Source organism: Somniosus microcephalus, chromosome 8 (assembly GCF_052327205.1).
Source record: "Somniosus microcephalus isolate GS21.2 chromosome 8, FLI_Smic_1.0, whole genome shotgun sequence".
Lineage (NCBI taxonomy): Eukaryota > Metazoa > Chordata > Chondrichthyes > Squaliformes > Somniosidae > Somniosus > Somniosus microcephalus.
The window spans coordinates 17,222,432-17,234,806 of record NC_140994.1 but is presented as its reverse complement, the minus strand read 5'-3'; the positions used below and the strand labels follow the sequence as shown (position 1 = coordinate 17,234,806).

At 47.9% G+C, this 12,375-nt stretch overlaps 1 long non-coding RNA gene across 1 annotated transcript; it reads left to right on the top strand.

The window, feature by feature from the left end:
- The first annotated feature begins 882 nt into the window (after positions 1 to 882).
- LOC147113345 (uncharacterized) lies at positions 883 to 9,218 on the top strand. The gene is made up of 3 exons (XR_015079133.1): positions 883 to 997; positions 2,689 to 2,847; positions 8,811 to 9,218. It is a non-coding gene; the product is annotated as an uncharacterized LOC147113345 (long non-coding RNA).
- Positions 9,219 to 12,375: the final 3,157 nt, after the last annotated feature.

The window sequence follows — 12,375 nt, the reverse complement described above, 5'->3', positions numbered from 1 at the left end:
TTCCTGTTTTCAACCAGATCATATGGGGAAATGCTTGCTGACTATATGTGACGGGAAGGGAGAAAGTCAGTTCAAGAGACAACCTAGCTCATGTTTCCATCTCCTAGACTTTGATGATGCGTCTGGGGTGTCATAGAGAAGGGTGTGCAGCATGGGGACTATCTAAAAGAGGGGTGGAAAACTAACAGCAAAAAAAAATGGTGCATGTAAGGAAGAAATTGTTTTTATGGAGTACAAACGCAAGGAAGTTATGCTAAACCTTTATAAATCGCTGGTTAGACTTCAGCTAGATTATTGTGTCTAATTCTGGTCACCACACTTTAGAAAGGATGTCAAGGCCGTGCAGAGGAGATTTACTAGAATGGTACCAGGGATAAGGGAATTCAGTTATGTGGAGAGACTAGAGAAACAGGGATTGTTCTCCTTAGAGCAGAGAAGGTTAAGGGGAGATTCAATAGAGGTGTTCAAAATTATGAGGGGTTTTGATAGAGAGAATCTGTTTGCACTGGAAGGATTGTCAGTAACCAAAGGACACAGATTTAATGTCATTGGCAAAAAAGCCAGGGGGGAGATGAGAATTTTTTTTAGTCAGCAAGTTGTTATGATCTGGAATGTGCTGCCTGAAAGGGTGGTGGAAGCAGATTCAACAGTAACTTTCAAAGGAAATTGGATAGCTCTGAGAACCAGCACAGGCACGATGGGCCGAATGACCTCCTCCTGCACTGTACGAGTCAATCTAATTTGCATTAAACACTTCCTTTGTGATGCTCCTTGTTTAGCTGGGTTTCCAGCCTCTCAGGTGTTCCTTTGTTGAGACCAATTGCCATTGTTAAGTCTGATCATGTCACAAACCGCTCTTGCTGACTAATCCACAGGGGCAGTGCGGGTGTGCCAGAAATGGGAGAATCTGGACTCAAGTGGGTTCTCTTCCTCGCTAGAGTGGAACAGAATATCGTGGCGATTTCAGCTGTCTAAGAGACATTTCTTTTAAAGAATGGTAACAAATAGTAGTAACATTTTAAAAACGTTGTCCGCATTACAACAGTGACTGCACTTCCAAAACAGTACTTCATTGGCTGCAAAGCGCTTTGTGATGTCCTGAGATCGTGAAAGGTGCCGTATAAATCCAAGTCTTTCTTTAAAATGAGAAGAACCAAGCAAGTCTTCCCTCGGGCACGTGCATGCGCAGTGGTCGGGAGGTCCTGCGCAGGGCGCGCACCAGCTGTTCCGCTGGCAAAGATGACGCGCATGCGCAGCCTCGCACTGAACATAAAAACTGGAGAAAACATTGGAACCAAGGTGTTCATAGAAATAGGAGCAGGAGTAGGCCATTCGGCCCTTCGAGCCTGCTCTGCCATTCAATATGATCATTGCTGATCCTTTATCTCAATATACCATATTCCTGCGCTCTCCCCATACCCCTTGATGCCTTTTGTGTCTAGAAATCTATCCATCTCCTTCTTAGATATATTCAGTGACTTGGCCTCCACAGCCTTCTGTGGTAGAGAATTCCACAGGTTCACCACCCTCTGAGTGAAGAAATTTCTCCTCATCTCAGTACTAAATGTCCTAACCCGTATCCTGAGATTGTGACCCCTCGTTCTAGACCCCCCCCCCCCAGCCAGGGGAAACATCCTCCCTGCATCCAGTCTGTCTAGCCCTGTCAGAATGTTATACGTTTCAATGAGATCCCCTCTCATACACCTTTATTACATGTAATGCATTCATGCTTACATTCCTAGCTTTACAAATCTTGGGAGTGGATTACAAAGTTAGCGTGTGGTAATTAATTTACAGGAATGGCTCTTGAAAATATATTTTATGGTGCATTGTTTGTGTTGCTTCTCTCCCACAGTTTTTCAATGTAGAAGGTGGGCAGGCAGCCTTGTACCTTAACCAACCAGTTCACTAATACCAATCTGCAACTGACACTAGAAGGTTGGCTGGGGAGGGAACGAGGGAAACAGGAGTGCAAAACTTTCCCCTTACATTTTTTGTTTTTCTTTTATTTTCTCGCCATGTTAGCGAAGTGCTTAGCTCTTCCTGATCACTTCCCTTGATTCCAGGTCATGATCAGGAATTCCCAGCATGGAGAAGCATTGGCAGCAAACAGGTCAGTGGGCATGGGGGGGGTGGGGGGCAGTGTCCTGCTCACTCACGCCATTTGCTAAAACCTGCAGCTTCATGACCATGATGCACAATGCTGCATAACATATTCTGACTACAGGAAACTCTCTTTTTACCGGCACCTAAATAACCGGAAATCTCTCTTAACCAGCAAGATTCAGGAGTAGGTTCAGGTAAGTTTTACTTCATATTAGTGGCCGTGTAACCGGGGTTCCTGTATCTGTGGCCATGTAACTGGGGTTCCTGCACCTGTTGCTATGCAACAGGGACGCCTGGATCTGTGGCCGTGTAACCGGGGCTCTCGTACCTTAGTAAGTATACCTCGCTGTAATCCGGACTTTTTGATCAACCGGCACCATGCCGGTCCCGTCGGTGCCGGTAAAAAGAGAGTTTCCTGTATTTTGAGCTGCGGTATGTTGCTGATGACCAACCCAGCCACCAGTACGTGCATTAACTATTCCACATTCTTAAATCCTAGTGACTTGGTGCGGCCTTAGTAGGGGTAAATTCCTCTTTGAATTGAGAATTAATTTTTGTCCGTGCTCTTACACTTCTTTACAGGTCGGAGCAATTTTAATGCATAACAACAACAACTTGTATTTATACTTGTATTAACGTAGTAGAAACATCCCAAGGCACTTCACAGGAGTGTCATCGGACAAAAATTAACAACAAGCCAAAGAAGGAAATGGGCAGTTGACCAAACATTTGGTCAAAGAGGTAGGTTTTAAGCAGAGTCTTAAAGGGGGTGAGAGAGAGGTGGAGATGCAACGAGGTTTGGGCCGGGAATTCCAGAGCTTAGGGATTAGACAACTGAAGGCACGGCCGCCAATGGTGGAGTGAAGGAAGTGGGAGATGCACAAGAAGCCAGAGTTGGAGGAACGCAGAGTTCTCCGAGGGTTGTGGGGCTGGAGGAGGTTACAGAGATGGGGATGGGACGAGGCGAGGCCAAAGAGGGATTTGAACATGTAGCTCCTGCATCAGTGGTGCTTTTGATTGTTAAGGATCTTTGGCCTAAATAGCTTCACCTTGACATTTAATGGAAAAGATGCATATGGCTTCTGTTCAAGAGCTGCTGTTGGAACAGTGGAAGGAATAGAGTCATAGAGTAATACAGCACGGATAGAGGCCCTTCGGCCCATCGTGTCCGCGCCAGCCATCAAGCCCTGTCTAATCTAATCCCATATTCCAGCATTTGGCCCGTAGCCTTGTATGCTATGGCATTTCAAGTGCACATCCAAATGCTTCTTAAATGTTGTGAGGGTTTCTGCCTCCACAACCCTTTCAGGCAGTGAGTTCCAGACTCCAACCACCCTCTGGGTGAAAAAGTTCTTTCTCAAATCCCCTCTAAACCTCCCGCCCTTTACCTTGAATCTATGCCCCCTAGTTATTGACCCCTCTACTAAGGGAAAAAGCTCCTCAGCATCCATCCTATCTATGCCCCTCATAATTTTGTACACCTCAATCATGTCCCCCCTCAGCCTCCTCTGCTCCAAGGAAAACAAAACCAATCTGCCCAGTCTCTCTTAGCTGAAGCGCTCCAGCCCTGGTAACATCCTGGTGAACCTCCTCTGCACCCTCTCTAACGCGATCACATCCTTCCTGTAGTGTGGCGACCAGAACTGCACACAGTATTCCAGCTGTGGCCTAACCAGTGTTTTATACAGCTCCATCATAACCTCCTTGCTCTTATATTCAATGCCTCGGCTAATGAAGGCAAGTATCCTATATGCCTTTTTTACCACCTTATCCACCTGTTCCGCCGCCTTCAGGGATCTGTGTACTTGCACACCCAGATCCCTCTGACCCTCCGTCTTGCCTAGGGTCTTTCCATTCATTGTGTATTCCTTTGCCTTGTTAGTCCCCCCAAAGTGCATCACCTCGCACTTTTCCGGGTTAAATTCCATTTGCCACTGTTCCGCCCATCTGACCAACCCATCTATATCGTCCTGCAGACTGAGGCTACCCTCCTCGCTATTTACCACCCTACCAATTTTTGTATCATCCGCGAACTTACTGATCATACCCTTTACATTCATATCCAAGTCATTAATGTAGACCACAAACAGCAAGGGACCCAGCACCGATCCCTGTGGTACCCCACTGGCCACAGGCTTCCAGTCACAAAAACAACCTTCGACCATCACCCTCTGCCTTCTGCCACTAAGCCAGTTTTGTATCCAACGTGCCAAGGCACCCTGGATTCCATGGGCTCTTACCTTCTTGACCAGTCTCCTGTGCGGGACTTTATCGAAGGCCTTACTGAAATCCATGTATACCACATCCACTGCGTTACCCTCATCCACACACCTAGTCACCCCCTCAAAAAATTCAATCAAATTAGTCAGACATGATCTTCCCTTGACAAAGCCATGTTGACTATCCCTGATTAATCCTTGCCTCTCCAAGTGGAGACAAATTTTGTCCCTCAGGATTTTTTCCAATAATTTTCCTACCACTGATGTTAGGCTCACTGGCCTGTAGTTCTCCGGTTTTTCCCTACTACCCTTCTTGAATAATGGTACTACATTAGCGGTTCTCCAGTCCTCTGGCACATCCCCTGTGGCCAGAGAGGTCCTGAATATATGTGTTAGAGCCCCCGCAATCTCCTCCTTTGCCTCACACAGCAGCCTGGGATACATTTCATCCGGGCCTGGGGATTTATCCATTTTTAGGCCAGCTAAAACCGCCAATACCTCCTCCCTCTCGATGTTAATATGTTCGAGCATATCACAGTCCCCCCCGCCCTATTTCTATGTCTACATCGTCCTTCTCCATGGTGAAAACGGATGCAAAAAATTCATTTAGAACCCCTCCTACATCTTCCGGCTCCACACACTGATTGCCACTTTTGTCCCTAATGGGCCCTATTTTTTCCCTAGTTATCCTCTTACCCTTAATATACTTATAAAACATCTTTGGATTTTCCTTTATTTTGCTCGCCAGTGTTATTTCATGGCCCCTCCTTGATCTCCTAATTTCTTTTTTAAGTATCCCCCTGCACTTTTTGTACTCCTCTAGGGCTTCCTCCGTCTTTAGCCTTTTGTATCTACCAAAAGCCCTCCTTTTTTTCCTAATCCATTCTCGTATATCCCCTGACATCCACGGTTCCCTGTGGTTTTTGGAACCACTCTTGACCTTTACGGGAACATGTTGCCATTGTATGATCTCAATCTCCCTTCTGAAAGCCTCCCATTGCTCCGATGTGGATTTTCCTACAAGTAGCTGATCCCAGTCCATTTTGGCCAGATCCTGCCTTATCCTATTAAAATCGGCCTTCCCCCAATTTAGAACCTTTATTTCCAGCCCATCCCTGTCCTTTTCCATGACCACCTTAAATCTTACCATATTATGGTCACTATCACCAAAGTGCTCACCTACTAGCACTTTTTCCACTTGGCCGGCCACATTCCCTAGAATTAGGTCCAGTACCGCCCCCTCTCTTGTAGGACTTTCTACATGCTGGCTCAAAAAGCTCTCCTGGATGCACTTTAAGAATTCTACACCCTCTGAGCCTTTCACACTCTGACTATCCCAGTTAATATTGGGGAAGTTGAAATCCCCCATTATTATTACCCTATTATTTGCACATTTCTCTGAGATTTGCCAACATATCTGTTCCTCTATCTCCCCCTGGCTGTTTGGAGGCCTATAGTACACTCCCAGCAAAGTGCTTGCCCCCTTTTTGTTTTTAAGCTCCACCCATATGGCCTCATTAGAGGACCCTGCTAATATATCATCCCTCCTTACTGCAGTAATTGACTCCTTAATTAATATTGCGACACCCCCTCCTCTTATACCTCCCCCTCTGTCTCGCCTGAAGATTCTGTACCCCGGAATATTGAGCTGCCAGTCTTGCCCCTCCCTCAACCATGTCTCTGTGATAGCAACAATATCATACTCCCATGTGTTTATCAACACCTTCAGTTCATCCACCTTATTTGCAAGACTCCTTGCATTAAAATAGATGCCATCCAGCCTTGCCCTTATATATTTGCCCTGTCTACCAAGCTGACTTGTTTTTTTCTCTATAATTGGCAGCACATCCCCCCCCCATTTCAGCTCCCCTCTGTATCCCATCCCCCTGCCAAGTTAGTTTAAACCCCCCCCCCCAACAGTGCTAGCAAACCTCCCCGCAAGGATATTTGTCCCGCTCTGGTTCAGGTGCAACCTGTCCGACTTGTACAAGTCCCACCCTTCCCAGAAGCAGGCCCAGTGATCCAGGAAAGTAAAACCCTCCCCCCTACACCAACTCTTTAGCCACGCATTCATCTGCTCTATCCTCCCATTCCTATACTTACTAGCACGTGGCACTGGGAGTAATCCAGAGATTACAACCTTTGAGGTCCTGCTCTTTAATCTGTTACCTAGCTCCCTAAATTATTGATGCAGGACCTCATCCCTCTTTTTACCTATGTCGTTGGTACCAATGTGGACCACGACCACTGGCTGTTCACCCTCCCCCTCCAGAATGCCCTGCAGCCGCTCAGTGACATCCTTGACCCTGGCACCAGGGAGGCAACAAACCATCCTGGATTCACGTCTACGGCCACAGAAACGCCTATCTGTTCCCCTTACTATAGAATCCCCTACCACTATTGCTCTCCCACTCTTTTTCCCCCCTTCCTGGGCAGCAGGAGCACCCCCAGTGCCAGGAAGTTGGCTGCTGCTGCCTTCCCCTGGTGAGTCATCCCCCTCAACAGTATCCAAAGCGGTATACTTGTTTGAAAGGGGGATGTCCGCAGGGGTTCCCTGCACTACCTGCCTGCCTTTGTTGCTCCGCCTGATGGTCACCCCCTGTGCTGCCCTACCCTGAGGCGTGAACAACTTGCTAAACGTGCTATCCACGAGCCTCTCAGCATCGCGCATGCTCCAAAATTCATCCACCCGCAGCTCGAGCGCCGCAATGCGGTCTACAAGTAGCTGCAGCTGGATGCATTTCCCGCACACATGGTCGTCAGGGACACTGGCAGCGTCCCTGATTTCCCACATGGAGCAAGAGGAGCAGAACACGGGTCTGAGCTCTCCTGCCATGACTCACTCCTTTAATTAATTTAAAAATTTATTCAATACCCCAGTTACAGGTATACTCTAGGGCGCTTCATTTACCAACTGTCCCCACTACACCAGAGACCCTAGAAATTTAACACCACAGAAGTCAAGCTTGTATTGAAAAGAGAGAAATACTCACCAACCAATCACTTACCTGCTCCCTGGTGACGTCACACTCTGATTACTTTTTACCTCTCTCCTCTGCTGTTGATTTGGTATGCCTCGGCCTTCACGCCGGTTTTTAAGCCGGGCTCCTCCTCCGCTGCTGCTCTCCCCCGAACTGGTCGGGCCTCGGCCTTCACGCCGGTTTTTAAGCCGGGCTCCTCCTCCGCTGCTGCTCTCCCCCGAACTGGTCGGGCCTCGGCCTTCGCGCCGGTTTTTAAGCCGGGCTCCTCCTCCGCTGCTGCTCTCCCCCGAACTGGTCGGGCCTCTGCCTTCACGCCGGTTTTTAAGCTGGGCTCCTCCTCCGCTGCTGCTCTCCCCCGAACTGGTCGGGCCTCTGCCTTCACGCCGGTTTTTAAGCCGGGCTCCTCCTCCGCTGCTGCTCTCCCCCGAACTGGTCGGGCCTCGGCCTTCGCGCCGGTTTTTAAGCCGGGCTCCTCCTCCGCTGCTGCTCTCCCCCGAACTGGTCGGGCCTCTGCCTTCACGCCGGTTTTTAAGCCGGGCTCCTCCTCCGCTGCTGCTCTTCCCCCGAACTGGTCGGGCCTCTGCCTTCACGCCGGTTTTTAAGCCGGCTCCTCCTCCGCTGCTGCTCTCCCCCGAACTGGTCGGGCCTCTGCCTTCACGCCGGTTTTTAAGCCGGGCTCCTCCTCCGCTGCTGCTCTCCCCCGAACTGGTCGGGCCTCTGCCTTCACGCCGGTTTTTAAGCCGGGCTCCTCCTCCGCTGCTGCTCTCCCCCGAACTGGTCGGGCCTCTGCCTTCACGCCGGTTTTTAAGCCGGGCTCCTCCTCCGCTGCTGCTCTCCCCCGAACTGGTCGGGCCTCTGCCTTCACGCCGGTTTTTAAGCCGGGCTCCTCCTCCGCTGCTGCTCTCCCCCGAACTGGTCGGGCCTCTGCCTTCACGCCGGTTTTTAAGCCGGGCTCCTCCTCCGCTGCTGCTCTCCCCCGAACTGGTCGGGCCTCTGCCTTCACGCCGGTTTTTAAGCCGGGCTCCTCCTCCGCTGCTGCTCTCCCCCGAACTGGTCGGGCCTCTGCCTTCGCGCCGGTTTTTAAGCCGGGCTCCTCCTCCGCTGCTGCTCTCCCCCGAACTGGTCGGGCCTCTGCCTTCGCGCCGGTTTTTAAGCCGGGCTCCTCCTCCGCTGCTGCTCTCCCCCGAACTGGTCGGGCCTCTGCCTTCGCGCTGGTTTTTAAGCCGGGCTACTCCTCCGCTGCTGCTCTCCCCCGAACTGGTCGGGCCTCTGCCTTCGCGCCGGTTTTTAAGCCGGGGGGCGGGGGGGTGGGGGGAGGGAGTTATTAAAGTGAGCTGACAAGCTAAAGATGTGGGTTGAAAGAAATGCATAGAGCAGCAAAGAGATTGTAGAAAATCCCAGACTGTTCTGTTGGGAAAGTGCTGCATGTGCCACCAATACCCCTTGTGAGGGCCTAGGGCATGGGCTACCATTGACGTTAAGACCATCATTTGTGTTCCTGCAGTGCACCATATTGGCACGTGGAAAGGCAGAACTGAAGGGTGAGTAGAGCACAAAACTATGTGACAATGTTAACTTTGGATCGAATGGTTGCATACACAGGTTCAACATGGGTACAGTAGTGCAGTGGTTATGTTACTGGACTAATAATCCAGAGAATGCTGAGTTCAAATCCCACTATGGCAGTTTGAGAATTTGAATTTAGTTTAAAAAATCTGAAAAAATAAGAAAAACCAGAGGAGGCTGAAGAGAGACTTAATTGAGGTGTATAAAATTGAGGGACCTAGATAGAGTGGACAGGAAGGACCTATTTCTCTTAGCGGAGAGGTCAATAACCAGGGGGCTTAGATTTAAAGTAATTGGTAGAAGGTTTAGAGGGGAGTTGAGAAGAACTTTTTTCACCCAGAGGGTGGTGGGGGTCTGGAACTCACTGCCTGAAAGGGTGGTCGAGGCAGAAACCCTCATCACATTTAAGAAGTACTTGGATATGCACTTGAAGTGCCGTAACCTACAGGGCTACGGACCAAGAGCTGGAAAGTGGGATTAGGCTGGAGAGCTCTTTTTCAACCGGCGCAGACACGATGGGCCGAATGGCCGCCTTCTGTGCCGTAAATTTCTATGAAAGCTGGTATCAGTAAAAAGTGACCATGAAGCTGTTGGATTGTCGTAAAAACCTAACTGGTTCACTGATATCCTTTAGGGAAGGAAACCTGCCGTCCTTACCCAGTCTGGCCTATATGTGACTCCAGTCCCAGGCCAACATGGTTGACTCTGAAGTGCCCTAACAAGCCACTTAGTTGTATAAGAAATAGGAGCAGGAGTAGGCCATACGGCCCCTCGGGCCTGCTCCGCCATTCAATAGGATCATGGCTGATCTGAATCTAGACTCGCGTCCACTTCCCTGCCCTCTCCCCATAACCCCTAATTCCCTTCTCTGCTAGGAAAATGTCTATCTCCATTTTAAATTTATTTAATGTTGCAGCTTCCACAGCTCTCTGAGGTAGCAAATTCCATAGATTTACTACCCTTTGAGTGAAGAAGTTTCTCCTCATCTCAGTTTTGAAAGGGCAGCCCCTTATTCTAAGATTATGCCCCCTAGTTCTAGTCTCGCCCTAGTTCTAATCTCACCCATCAGTGGAAACATCCTCACCGCATCCACCCGATCAAGCCCCCTCACAATCTTATATGTTTCGATAAGATCTTTTCTTAAATATGGAAATCAGAGCAACTTGGGGTGGACAATAAATGTCAACCTTGCCAGTAACGCCCAGGATGAATAAGGAAAAATGCCACTAACTAGTCGGCTGAAATTGACTGCACCAGTTGCCATTCTACCTATTGGCACAACACGGTTGAATTTTACTTTTCCATACATTGCAGCCATAAAAATGGTGGACCCAAAAGGTTTGCCTGAACGTCAGGTTGTGATTTGTCAAGATGACTGCCTTTGAACTGAGCACTGCAGCTGGCTGTTAGTACTGCAAGTTCGGGAATACTTGAATTCTCTCACTTTTTCATTACTTTTTATATTAAAATAACAGATTTATAATTATCAAGATTATCCAAAGCTGATATGGCATGCCCCTATGGTATTATTTAATTACATTTCCTGTGAATAGTGCTGTATCATTTTGTACTAACACATCCCTTCTGTTGAGGCATGTTTTATGATTTCATTCTGATGGGTCTGTAAAATTGTACAACTGTTCTATCAATTGATGTGAATATATCTTGTAGATGATGGGACCCATATGAAAAAGGCAGTAAGGTGCATTATTTAATTAAATTATTATTTTACCACAAGGTAACAATTTTTATATATGAGAAATGAAATGATTGCCATGACAGCTTTGAGCTTCTCGCTTCAGCTACTTGTGTTCTGGAGAGACTGGAGAATCTGGTGTTCTCCTTAAAGCACAGAAGGTTAAGGGGAGATTCAATAGAGGTGTTCAAAATCATGAAGGGTTTTGATAGAGCAAATAGGGAGAAACTCTATCCATTGGCAGGAGGGTCAGCAACCAGAGGACACAGATTTAAGGTATTTGGCAAAAGAACCAGAGGGGAGATGATTTTTTTTTTTACGCAGCGAGTCGTTGTGATCTGGAATGCGCTGCCTGAAAGGGCGGTGGAAGCAGATTCAATAGTAACTTTCAAAAGGGGAATTGGATAAATACTTGAAGGGGAAAAATTTGCAGGGCTATGGGGAAAGAGCTGGAGAGAGTGGGACTAATTGGATCACTCCTTCAAAGAGCCGGCACAGGCATGATGGGCTGAATGGCCTCCTTCCGTGCTGTATCATTCTATGATTCTGTGATACCTCTGCTTTTGACAGAGCCAATCCAAGGGAAAAGCATTAGCAGTATGGGCACTGCACATATGAGCCTTTTCAGGTTTGAGCCCACTGAGTGCGTGGTCAGTAGCTTAACAAGTGGCTCAGCAGCATTAGTGCCGGTGTGTTCTGAATCGCTCCTCGGTTGTACATTAGTTGTAATGCATCTCTTCTCGCAGCGCACGGGGTAAATTAGCACACTCTTGTGAATGTGACTAAAAGTGCCTTTAGCACACTCTCAATGCACTAAGGGTAAACGCACCCTCTGTGTATATTAACCAGGAAAGTGGTCTGGTGTTAACAGTACTTTGTCTTAATTTCCCATCCTCAAGACCTCCGAACAGGAGCTCCCCTAGCCTCCTTTCGTCATCTTTCCCTCCTACAATCTACAAGCTTCTAAGGCCCAAATTGGCCTCCCTTCTTCCTGATTTACCTTGGTGTCCCTCCTAATCTTTCCTACGGCCTTGGGCCTCATGTAGATTTCTCAATAATTTTAAGGACAAATTTAAATTGCGTTGTGGGCTAGATTTATTTCTTTGTAAATGTTATCGGCGTTCTGAGATTTTATTTTTTGGGGTGGGAATAAGGAGGGAAATTAATGTTTTCTATTTGTTTGAGACGGTGAGGCTTCAGCCAATGTTGCTTGGCGGGTAGTGTCTAGAGAGTGTAAGAGAGCAGCCTGACTCCTCATCAGATTCCCCCACATCCCTGTGAAAAAGTACTTCCTTCTGTTTGGCATCTCCACTAGTGGCATAGCCAAGGTTGCGAACACACCAGTTTTTTTTTTAAACTTTTCTCTCTGCACTATTTTTAGTGCAGCCATTAACACAAACTCCTCTCTGTACTACTTTAATGTCGTTGTTAACCCATTAAAATTTTATAAGAACGCCTGCAAACACATGAAACGGGGACAGGAGTAGGCCATTGACCCTCTCAGGCCTGGTTTCCTGGTTACAATACACTGAAAGGGTGAGTTTACCCTTAGTGCATAGAGAGTGTGCTAAAGGCACTTTAAGTCACATTCACAGAATGAGCTAATTTATTCACTGGTCCCTTTGAGCATCTGCATTCCCCAATTTTTCACCATTTAGGAAATACTCTGCCTTTCTGTTTTTTCTACCAAAGTGGATAACTTCACATTTATCCACATTATATTCCATCTGCCATGTTCTCGCCCACTCACTGAGCCTACTTTGGACGCAAGTTGAATTTCTCGGCCGTTGTTGTTCCACGCCCACTT